Source organism: Triticum urartu, chromosome 1 (assembly GCF_003073215.2).
Source record: "Triticum urartu cultivar G1812 chromosome 1, Tu2.1, whole genome shotgun sequence".
Classification (NCBI taxonomy): domain Eukaryota; kingdom Viridiplantae; phylum Streptophyta; class Magnoliopsida; order Poales; family Poaceae; genus Triticum; species Triticum urartu.
In genome coordinates this window covers 226,269,577-226,279,214 of record NC_053022.1, presented here as the reverse complement: position 1 = coordinate 226,279,214, position 9,638 = coordinate 226,269,577, and the positions used below count along the sequence as shown (strand labels likewise).

The 9,638-nt window shown below is 40.6% G+C and overlaps 1 long non-coding RNA gene across 5 annotated transcripts; it reads right to left on the bottom strand.

Annotated features, from left to right (window-relative positions):
* Positions 1–5,159: 5,159 nt before the first annotated feature.
* Positions 5,160–8,380, bottom strand: LOC125554771. Of its 5 annotated transcripts, none has more exons than XR_007304447.1 (6): positions 7,893–8,380; positions 6,876–7,520; positions 6,725–6,805; positions 6,569–6,628; positions 6,188–6,299; positions 5,160–5,452 (listed from the first exon to the last, which is right to left on the bottom strand). It is a non-coding gene; the product is annotated as an uncharacterized LOC125554771 (long non-coding RNA). The 5 variants fall into 5 exon arrangements; XR_007304445.1 differs by lacking the exon at positions 5,160–5,452 and adding an exon at positions 5,475–6,051; XR_007304446.1 differs by lacking the exon at positions 5,160–5,452 and adding an exon at positions 5,476–5,888.
* Positions 8,381–9,638: the final 1,258 nt, after the last annotated feature.

Below are 9,638 nucleotides of genomic sequence, written 5' to 3'. Positions count from 1 at the left end.
TGACATACTGTTTGTCTATGTATTCACACATGTATTCCGGTTAATACAATTCTAGCATGAATAATAAACATTTATCATGATATAATTAAATAAATAATAACTTTATTATTGCCTATAGGGCATATTTCCTTCAGATGCTCCAATGTTCATCCTTCTTGTCCGTGCTAGGCCCTTCGTTTGCAAGCAACACAAATGTATCTAAGTTAGGCAGCATCATATTCTCATGAACACTAGAAACATTACCAAAAAACGGAAGTACCTGATAATTTAATTGGCGTGTGCGAGCTCTAGCAATTGTTCCAAGAGGTAAAACAAAAGGGGATATGGGTGTAACTGCGGTAGCCATGTTCTCATCATCCTCCCCTTCTTGAAAACAAAGCCGTCCTCGGCGTTGATTAGTCTGAAATGTGGCTAACAAAAGAGATAAGGTGTACACGTTGTATATGTATATGCCATCCATTTTTGCTGATCTCGGTTAGGGCACATGTGACATGGTTATACAAGAGTACCCTTCAAAATTCGTGAAATATAAAGCCAATATATTATCACAAGAAGTCAAAGGCATGAAAATATTTCAACTCAGTTTGCACATATAAGAAGCTCTTATTCATATCAGAAGATTGACAATGCTTGTCATTAAACCAACCCAACATTGATGAACCATCACCAAGATTAGAGGTCATATCAAAATGATTAAACATTGGCACAATTATTTTCAAACGTATTTGATCCAAATTTGAGTTATTCCCTGATTCACGTGATTCTTTCGCATCGATAGTTAATTCAACGGGTTCACTCAAAATTGCTTGATCACATGGCAAAGTCAAATCATCAACAGAGTCCTCTAAAAAAGCTGGTGTGATCAAAGTAGTAGGTAGCTCATCACATGGTGCATTTAAATTAACAAGACATTCACCATACTCATGTGGAGGTGGAAGAATAATACATTTGTCATTACCTATTATGGTTAACTCAGATGATGTAGGCACTCTAGGTGGCAACAGGTCATGTGGTGGAGGTGATGTAGTGCTCACAATAATGGATGTTGTTGTCATAGTAGGCGCAGTGGTGGAAGGAACAACCGTCGCAACTCTTGGGATTTGCACCTTCCGCTTGTTTGTTTTCTGGGCAATCTCCTATTCAGCTTTGCAAGCAAGACGAAACAAACGGTCCATAGGATAACACTGTTCATGAATTAGTATCTCCTGAATGTCACAGTTTAATCCTTCCCAAAATCTATCCATAAAAATCATCTTCAGTTTCTTCTAAAGAGGAATGCAACAATGTAGTTTGTAAATCATCATAATATTTCGTTACAGTGTCACTACTTGTTTTAAATGTTGCAACTTTTTAATCATGTCACGAGTATAATAAGCGGGGACGAATGTATGTCGCATGGCAAGTTTCAAATCATCCCAAGTAATAGGTATATAATCAGGGTGTAACCGACAATATTCACTCCACCAAACTAAAGCATAACCAGTGAAAGAAACAACTGCAACCTTAACTTTTTACGTTCATCAAAATTATGGGAAGCAAATATATTATTTATGTCGAACTCCCATTCAATATATAAAGCAGGTCTAAAACGGTCATTAAATGATGGTATAGGAACATTAACATGATCATATGCATTTGGATGTTCATGCACCTCTCGTGATCGTTGTGGAATTTGCATAGGTGGTGGCACGTCTCCGCGACCGACAAAGCCCATGAATTGACTCTAGATCCTGTCATGATTAGTAGAAACAAGAAAAAAAATCCAAAAATAATGTTCCTATAACTACTAGGATGTGGTGGTAAAACGCTCACAGTAACGCAAATATCAATGTCTTACAAGTTCTTACCGTGCAGCAGGCGGTGATCGGCAACCAGCGGTGTCAAGTAACTCCAAAAGTTGGGTAAAGCGATTGCCAGGTGAAAGTATGGATACACAGTGTAGAAATATGTGAAGCTGGGTTGGCTTTATATATGTGGAAAAAAATGCTATAACCACATTAATTAATGCAAGCTGAAAATTCGTTCAAAGTGGTCGAATGCTGGTCTTAGGCTACCAGACTAGAGACACGAGCCTAACACACAGACGAATTCACAGCCGGAACCAAAGTGAAAATACCAAGTGCTAGATCAAAAGAGGATATACAAACAAGTAGCGCTAGCAAGCCACTTAGGGCTCGTTTGGTTTGTAGGAATTTCATAGGATTTCTAAAGGATAGGATTCTTATAGGATTTTTTCCTTTAGAGCCCTTTGGTTCATAGGAATGGTTTCCTATTCCTACATAGGATTGGTTCCTATCCTCCATATTTCATAGGAAAATAAAAATGAGCCTAGACTCAATGGAAAAATTCCTTTGATGTCAACCAAATGACATCTTGTTTCCTATTCCTACTCATAGGATTTGAGATACATGTCATCTCATTTCCTACAAGATTCCTATTCCTACGATAATTCTATCCTATGAACCAAAAGAGGCCTTAACTTTTTTTTCTCCTTTTCGCCTCCTTTTTTTCTCCTTTTCGCCTCACAACGATCCAAGTAGTATCACCACTAGCCACTTGTACTTCTTTTTTTTTAAAGTCCACTCTCCAACCGAACCAAAAAATATTAGCACTATATTCCCTTTCAAACACCTGCTCTTTTGTTTCTATCCAATGTCCAACGTGGGCTCCAGCCAACACACAACATTGGTGCAAACCTCCTGGTACCACTCTTTTTTTTATTAAGTCACAAGGGATGCACAACGAATAGCTACAATAATCAATGCGAACCAACCTGTGGTTGGATGGTTAGAGGGATTGTGGTATCCCCAGCCCAGCAGGGTTCAAATCTTGATGCTCGCATTTATTTCTGGATTTATTTCAGGATTTCCGGCGATGCGCATTTAGTGAGAGGAGACGTTCCCATCAACGACGAGGTGCCTACGGTGACTTCGTAAATTTCAAGATGATATGCCGGCTCAGTTTTTCGGAGGTGCTCATAGGGGTAGGGTGTGCGTGTGTGTGTTTATAGGGGTGAGTGTATGCGCGTGTATATGAGCACTTGTATGTGTACTGATGTTTAAAAAAGCTACAATGATCACTTTCCTCACGTGAATCAATGGATGGGACCTACAGCCAGAATAATCGGAAAAAATACTAAATATATCTCCATCGAAATTATGTGATGCCTGAACTGTGGACGAGACTTGCCTGCTTCCCTCCCGTGTGCCCATCCGTGCCCCCGCATACGTGGCTTGATTTGATTGGAACAAAATAAAGCCTGGCCCCACCCCCTTAAAAATCAAGGGGGGAAATGATTAAATTAGAAAGAAAAAAGGAAAAAATACAACCGTTGGATGAGGTAAGAGCACGGATGGAAGCATGGGAAGGGAGCAGGCAAGCCGGATCCCTGAACTGTATCCACGATAGAAGGAAACCAGCGTGGACTTCCAAAGAGCGACACTTCCTCCTTTTTTTTTTGAAATATTCTTATATCTCTTCCGGATGCACACTTGCCAAAACAATTCTCTTTCTTTCCTTGTTCAAATCTCTCTCTCTCTTCTCAACAGAAAATCCCACCACGTATGTTTTTTTTTTCAAGGACAGGTCCAGACTTGAAAACCTCCAACGAAATCTTACTTTTTTTTGTGGATCAAACGAATCTAGACTTTATCTCTTCAAAGAACCACAACCAACCTTGCTTTTTTTTCAAGCGCCGGAACAAATGTGCCTATTATTTCTCCTACAAGTTAGCTGACCATGTATGCGCCCGGCAGTTTTTTCCTCCTCCAAACGAGCAAGGAAAATCTGATTTTTCTCCTTTCCTTTTAAATCTCTTTCTTTTTACCTCCTTTCTTTCCAATAACTCACGTTATTTCCTTCCGAACTCTACCAATTAAGTCGTCCTCTCTCTTTTTATTCTGATTCTTTCCAAAGTCAAACAACACACGTGGGAAGGATCACGTTCCAAATCCCAACAGATCTGCCACACCTTTTTTTTTTTGCTATTTTACCACGAAAAGAAACAAGGCTCCAAAGGAAAAACGAATCTGCAATCAACTCTCTTTCCTATTCAATGCTTTTCTTTCCTTACTAGTAAGCGTGCCCGTGCAAATGCACGTCTCAACTAATATATATGTAAGAATTAACATACCCAGAAAGATATTTTAATTGCACTAAAAAGTACTATTATAAATCAAGAAGACACTTCAATGTATCATCGACTCATCGTATTCATAGAGCCAAAAAATTATAGCAGTATTTCCTGATGAAGCTGATCAATTCTCTCAAACATCCGAAATGTTGTGTGCAGCTTCACTGTTGATGTAGTTGAGTAGGTGCACCAAAAATTACTTCATTATCTGGTTACCATCCCGAATGAAAATAGCAAGTCAATCTAAGTTTTTGCATAGTAGAACATAAAATCATGAAATAATGAATATTGACCCTGCAAATTGGTAGATTTAGTTCCTTCGCATTCCATGAGTGCAATAAACTAAAAGCAAAATAATCAGACCAGTTCTTGTAGATATATGCATTATCATTATCTTGAGCGTTAGAAAAACTAAATAATATGCTTTAGTGGTTTGAAAGGTAGTCAGTTGTCTTTGTTTTTTGGAACACGAGCTGGTAATCGACGACGGCAGAAGAAAAAAAGACATCATCCCATTCAGGATTTGCTACTTGGGGTGTGCTTTAGGTATAATGAGATGCACATCTTTCAGTGTTGGAACTCGGTGGGCATCAACTCTCTTGCGCATCATACTAAACACGAGCAAGAAACTTAAGCATGCGATAAGAGAGGAAAGAATTCAGACAAGTTGATTTAATTTGGAAAGGCTTATGCATCACATTGATGCTATAGACTCCATATACCAAGCATCATGTCGAAACCACAATGAGTACTTACAACATCTTAACATTATAACATTGTACGCAATATCCCATTGATGTCACAATCAGTATAATGAAACAGAAAATCACATCTAATCCCATAAAAGATTACATTTGCTAACTGCAATGTCTGAACGGATAGCAGCATATGATTATTCAAGAGGGACATCACTTTGCTAAACAAAAATTGTAAGTGATACAGAAAAGTAAGTATATCACAAATATGAATGGAACTATGCTCCAACAAAAGTATAAAACGAATGAATCAAAAAAGGCTGCTTATGAGCTTGTTCATTTAGATTGATACTGGTAGCTAGTTCCTTACGTGCAGATGTATTCTCTTGAGAAACATGACACCTTAAAAACTATACACGGGACACTGTATATTGAACTCAACAACAGAAGTTTGGGTTCTATTAAGTTGAATATCATCAACCTAACTTGGAAACATAAAATTGTTACTGCAAGAGTTCGTACTTCCATATATGTTGTGCCTCCTTTCGTCTTCTCTACAATTGGGTACTCGAGATTGAAGCTGATTCTACCTCCAACCTTTACTGGGACAAAAAAGACCATTTCACTGTCGAGAATTACAACAGCACTCAGTTTCATCAACTATTCATTTCTCATATTCATTACTCTAGTAATGGTTACTTTGCTCCTAAACTGGCAGTACTCCCACTGTACATGTTTTGGATGTTTTTGGCTTTCAAAATCGATTGCTGCTTGTGGTGTTATCAAATTTCCAAAAAAGCACCAGTTGCAATCAAGAATAGTACATTACCTATCCACTTTTTAAAAAGGACATTACATATCCACTTAATCCACAAGACACTCCTACAGAAATCAAGTCATTTTTTCCTCTACTAATGTATACAGGAAGCAACATTTTTTCAGGTTCAGTCATGACTACCTCTTTGCGAGGCAAGTAAGCCAGGAACCCGTCGGCTGCTCTGCTCCCACTGCTGGGGAGTGGTGAGGTGGAACACCGAATGAGGAGGGTAGCGAAGGAACCACTGTGAATTTTTAACATCATAAGATATTTATGTACTGCAAATATTCTGAAATTTGTACACCAGCCAGTATGCACTCTCTAGCAAGCAGCCAAATATTCTGAAATATGTACAGCAGCCAGTATGTACAACAACCAGTCTTCAGGGATAGCTAGCACCCAATGAACTATTTTATGAAAAAAATCAGTGAATATGATACCACAATTGTTGCCTCTAAAACAAAATCACTAAGTTGTAGTTTACAAATTATGATGCTATACATGTTACCAATTATCTAGCTTCCTACGGCACTAACTTCTTACCAGTTGACATCGAAGCGCCTAGCTGAGTTTTGACACACCCTCGTCGAAGGACCTCTTTGAACTCTAACTGTACCAACAACTGCCTTCTCAGTTAAAACATGGTGCGCCCAAACTGCAGTGCAAAGGAAAAATTCAATCACTTTGCCAAAAGGTCGGAATAACTCTGGCAAAAATGATTCCAGTTGTAAAACGTGAATGCTGCTGAACTAACTTGTTTATTTGTAACCAATCTCACTTGTTTTAATACCAGAAAAGTTTATGCATCTAATATAAAAAATACACAACATATGCACAACCATACATTATCCACTCTAAATGAAGCTTAATTCCAGAAAAGGATTATCTTCATCATTAGCATTAGAAAGGGGATAACAATCTTACATGTAAAGCAACATCCTATGACAGAGTACACGCCAATGAATTATGTATTATTTAAAATTCCTGATAGGACACAAAATAACTTGGTATGAATGTTCATGATATTCATTATGTGATCGAGTGGCGGAAAAAATGGTGTACGAAATGTTAATGGAATACCTTATGTGGACTTTGGAACTGCAATATGATGCAGGCAACGAACAAGTATAGTAGATAAAAATTCTCCAGCTTCCATGGCACCTATATGGTCAAAATAATAACCATGTATTCCCTCATGTGCAGTAACAATAGCATCAATCTAGAAACTTACTGCATCGCTGCGGTGATTCGCAACAGAACCACATGTTTCTTCTTGCGTCATGCAACATCAGTCTCTGCAAATCTAACATACTGAATTTGGGAGCACGCCCATGGAGCGGAGGTTGATGATAGCAGCCGCATCCTCCCATGGGAGGAGTGGGTGGCGACGACGGATCACGCCTTGCCGGCGAAGTCCAAGGGAGGCGGCAGATCCCGCTGTTCAAGGGCGTCCTGCGGCTTCAGTACATGTTGCATCTGGCACAACGCAGGAGACAAACCTCCTAGCAAAATGAGCAAATGGTCATTCAATAATTATGATATGCAGAGTATGAACATACCATTTGTGTGTGTGTTGGTTATGTTTCTCAAAGGTGTACATTCCTTGGATCCTAACGGAGCATGTGCCTCAAGTGTTAGTTGACCATTAACAATATTCAGAGCCTGAGACTTCTTTTCTTGTCGGGACATACAACGTTTTTCAAGGAATGTTGCTCTCTTCTCATCAGACATTCGGGCATACAATGTATTCTTTTTTGCTTCTTGACTATTAGTAGTGACATTTGCATTCTCAATCATAGACGAGTTCGTTATGTCTTTAAATGGGGAACGATGCGTAGTCATTCCTGGAACTTTGTCTGGATTACTCTTGCTCATCCTTTAGGAAAAACACTAATGTTAAAGAAAAATCAACAAAGTACAGAAAGAGGTGAAAAAGCATATGTAATAATCAGACATTGGAACAGCATGTACAATGTGCGACTACAAAGTTTAGAGTAAGCAACATTGATAAAGTGCAGGAGCCTCAACATAGATAGACGGATCGGAATCATCTTCCCATTATGTACAACTATCCCATTATGCAGTCCACTGCTGCAATACATATGTTTGCATCTGTTTTAACTATGGCACTCTATGAAGCAAGCCTAGAACTCACAGCAGCAGAAATTAGAAGGCAGTGGTATTGAACATGCGTACAATTAAACCAAAAATTGTCACTGCAACCAGGAAGAATGTGAGGGGAAAGCACCTGCAGTGTGGAGGACCAGCGGTGCCTGTGACCGGGCGGTGCATGGACGCGGCGGCCCGAGCGGCTGGAGCGTGAGCGTGGCGGTCCGGGCGCCTGGAGCTATGGCGCCGTGGTCCGCCTGGAGCATGGAGGGGGCGGCCCGGGAGCCTCGAGCGTGGGCGCCGCGGTTCGCCTGGAGCGTGGATGGGGCGGCCTGGGCGCCTCAAGCGTGGGCGTGGCGGACCGGGCGCCTGGAGCGTGGGCGGCAGTCCGGGCTACGCGTGGACGCGGCGGTCCGGCGACGCGTGCAGATGGAGGCAGGCGGTGGCTGGCGGGGAGGGAAGAGGTGGGGCGAGGTGTGGGGCGCTGGGCAATGGAAAACTGCCCCGAGGGCGTGGTCGCGAGAGAGCAGAGGGCAGCGACCTGTTGGTGAGGATGTTAACCCAATGACATGGTGGGTAATTAAAGTATAAAACGCGTTTAGTATGCTGGAGGGATATAGACCATCAGATTGCAGGTTTCGATGGATAGGATGATTTGGTTCTCCACCCTCTCGTGCTTTTATAGTGGTAGTAGATAGTGGATAGTAGATAGTAGATAGATAGATAGATAGATAGTAGATAATAGATAGTAGATAGATAGATAGATAGATAGATAGATAGTAGATAGATGATCTCTCAAAAACGTGTGGATCCACGTGGGTTGCTATTATTTTTTTTGGTAAACTCCGACCGCATCAACACTTTCCTTCTTTCCCAAACTCCAACCGACCCAAGTTATAGGAGAGAATCCAAACGCATCACAACTTCCTCACGAGGTCTTCTCTACTTTTTATTTTCGCTTCAAAATAAATTTCTCTCTGATTTTCTTCTCATGTAACCAATGTATTTTTTCTTCTTCTTGAAAACTCTGTCCTTTCTCTCTTACAACAAACAACCGCAATAATTTTTCTCTCTCTTCAATATGAATCAAGATGGAACGACAACAATGGATGGATGGTGGTGATGGCGGCAGTGGCAGCGGAATATGACAACGAGGTGGATGGCAGTGTTTGCGGATGCGGCGTGAACAAAACGTGACTAGAACTCGAAACTCTAAAAGACTAGACACTAGAAACCAGCAACTCGACTCACGATGCAACCGAAAATTCAACAGAACAAAAACTAAGTGGTAATGGCAAAAAGGCTCGGACTGTCTGGGACAGGGATGAACTAAACTGCACTTTTTTTGTTGCTTTTTCTTGGACTCTAGGTATGAAGAACAGATGCAATCTAGACTACAAAAAACTGGTAGAATCTCACCGAGCAACCTGAAAACTGATACCACTTGATATGGGCGAGGGTCCTGATCTTTCAATGAGATGATAACTATCGATTTGGTGGAGACGACTTTGACGATCTGACTACAAACGTGCACGATGTTGCGCCTTAGCAATCGCTAAACCAACTCCGATAGGTTATTGACCACGCTGGAGCATGATCAACCTGACCACGAAAGTCTATTCCTGCAAGCAATCGAAAAACAAGCAAGAATATGATTAAGCAATCTGAATATTGCGAGTATGGATGAAGTATTTATAAAAGTGGGGTTTCATAAGCGGTCTTGGTCTGGTCGTTGGACACAAACGAAGTATACAAAGTTGTAGCGATGGCTAACTTTTAACTAAATAAAACCCAAGTCTAAACGATGCCTTAAGGTCTATATTTATAGGGAAAAGAGAGGGGATTTCGTCCACCCTAGGCAAGGTGGGACTAAAACACCTCCTAA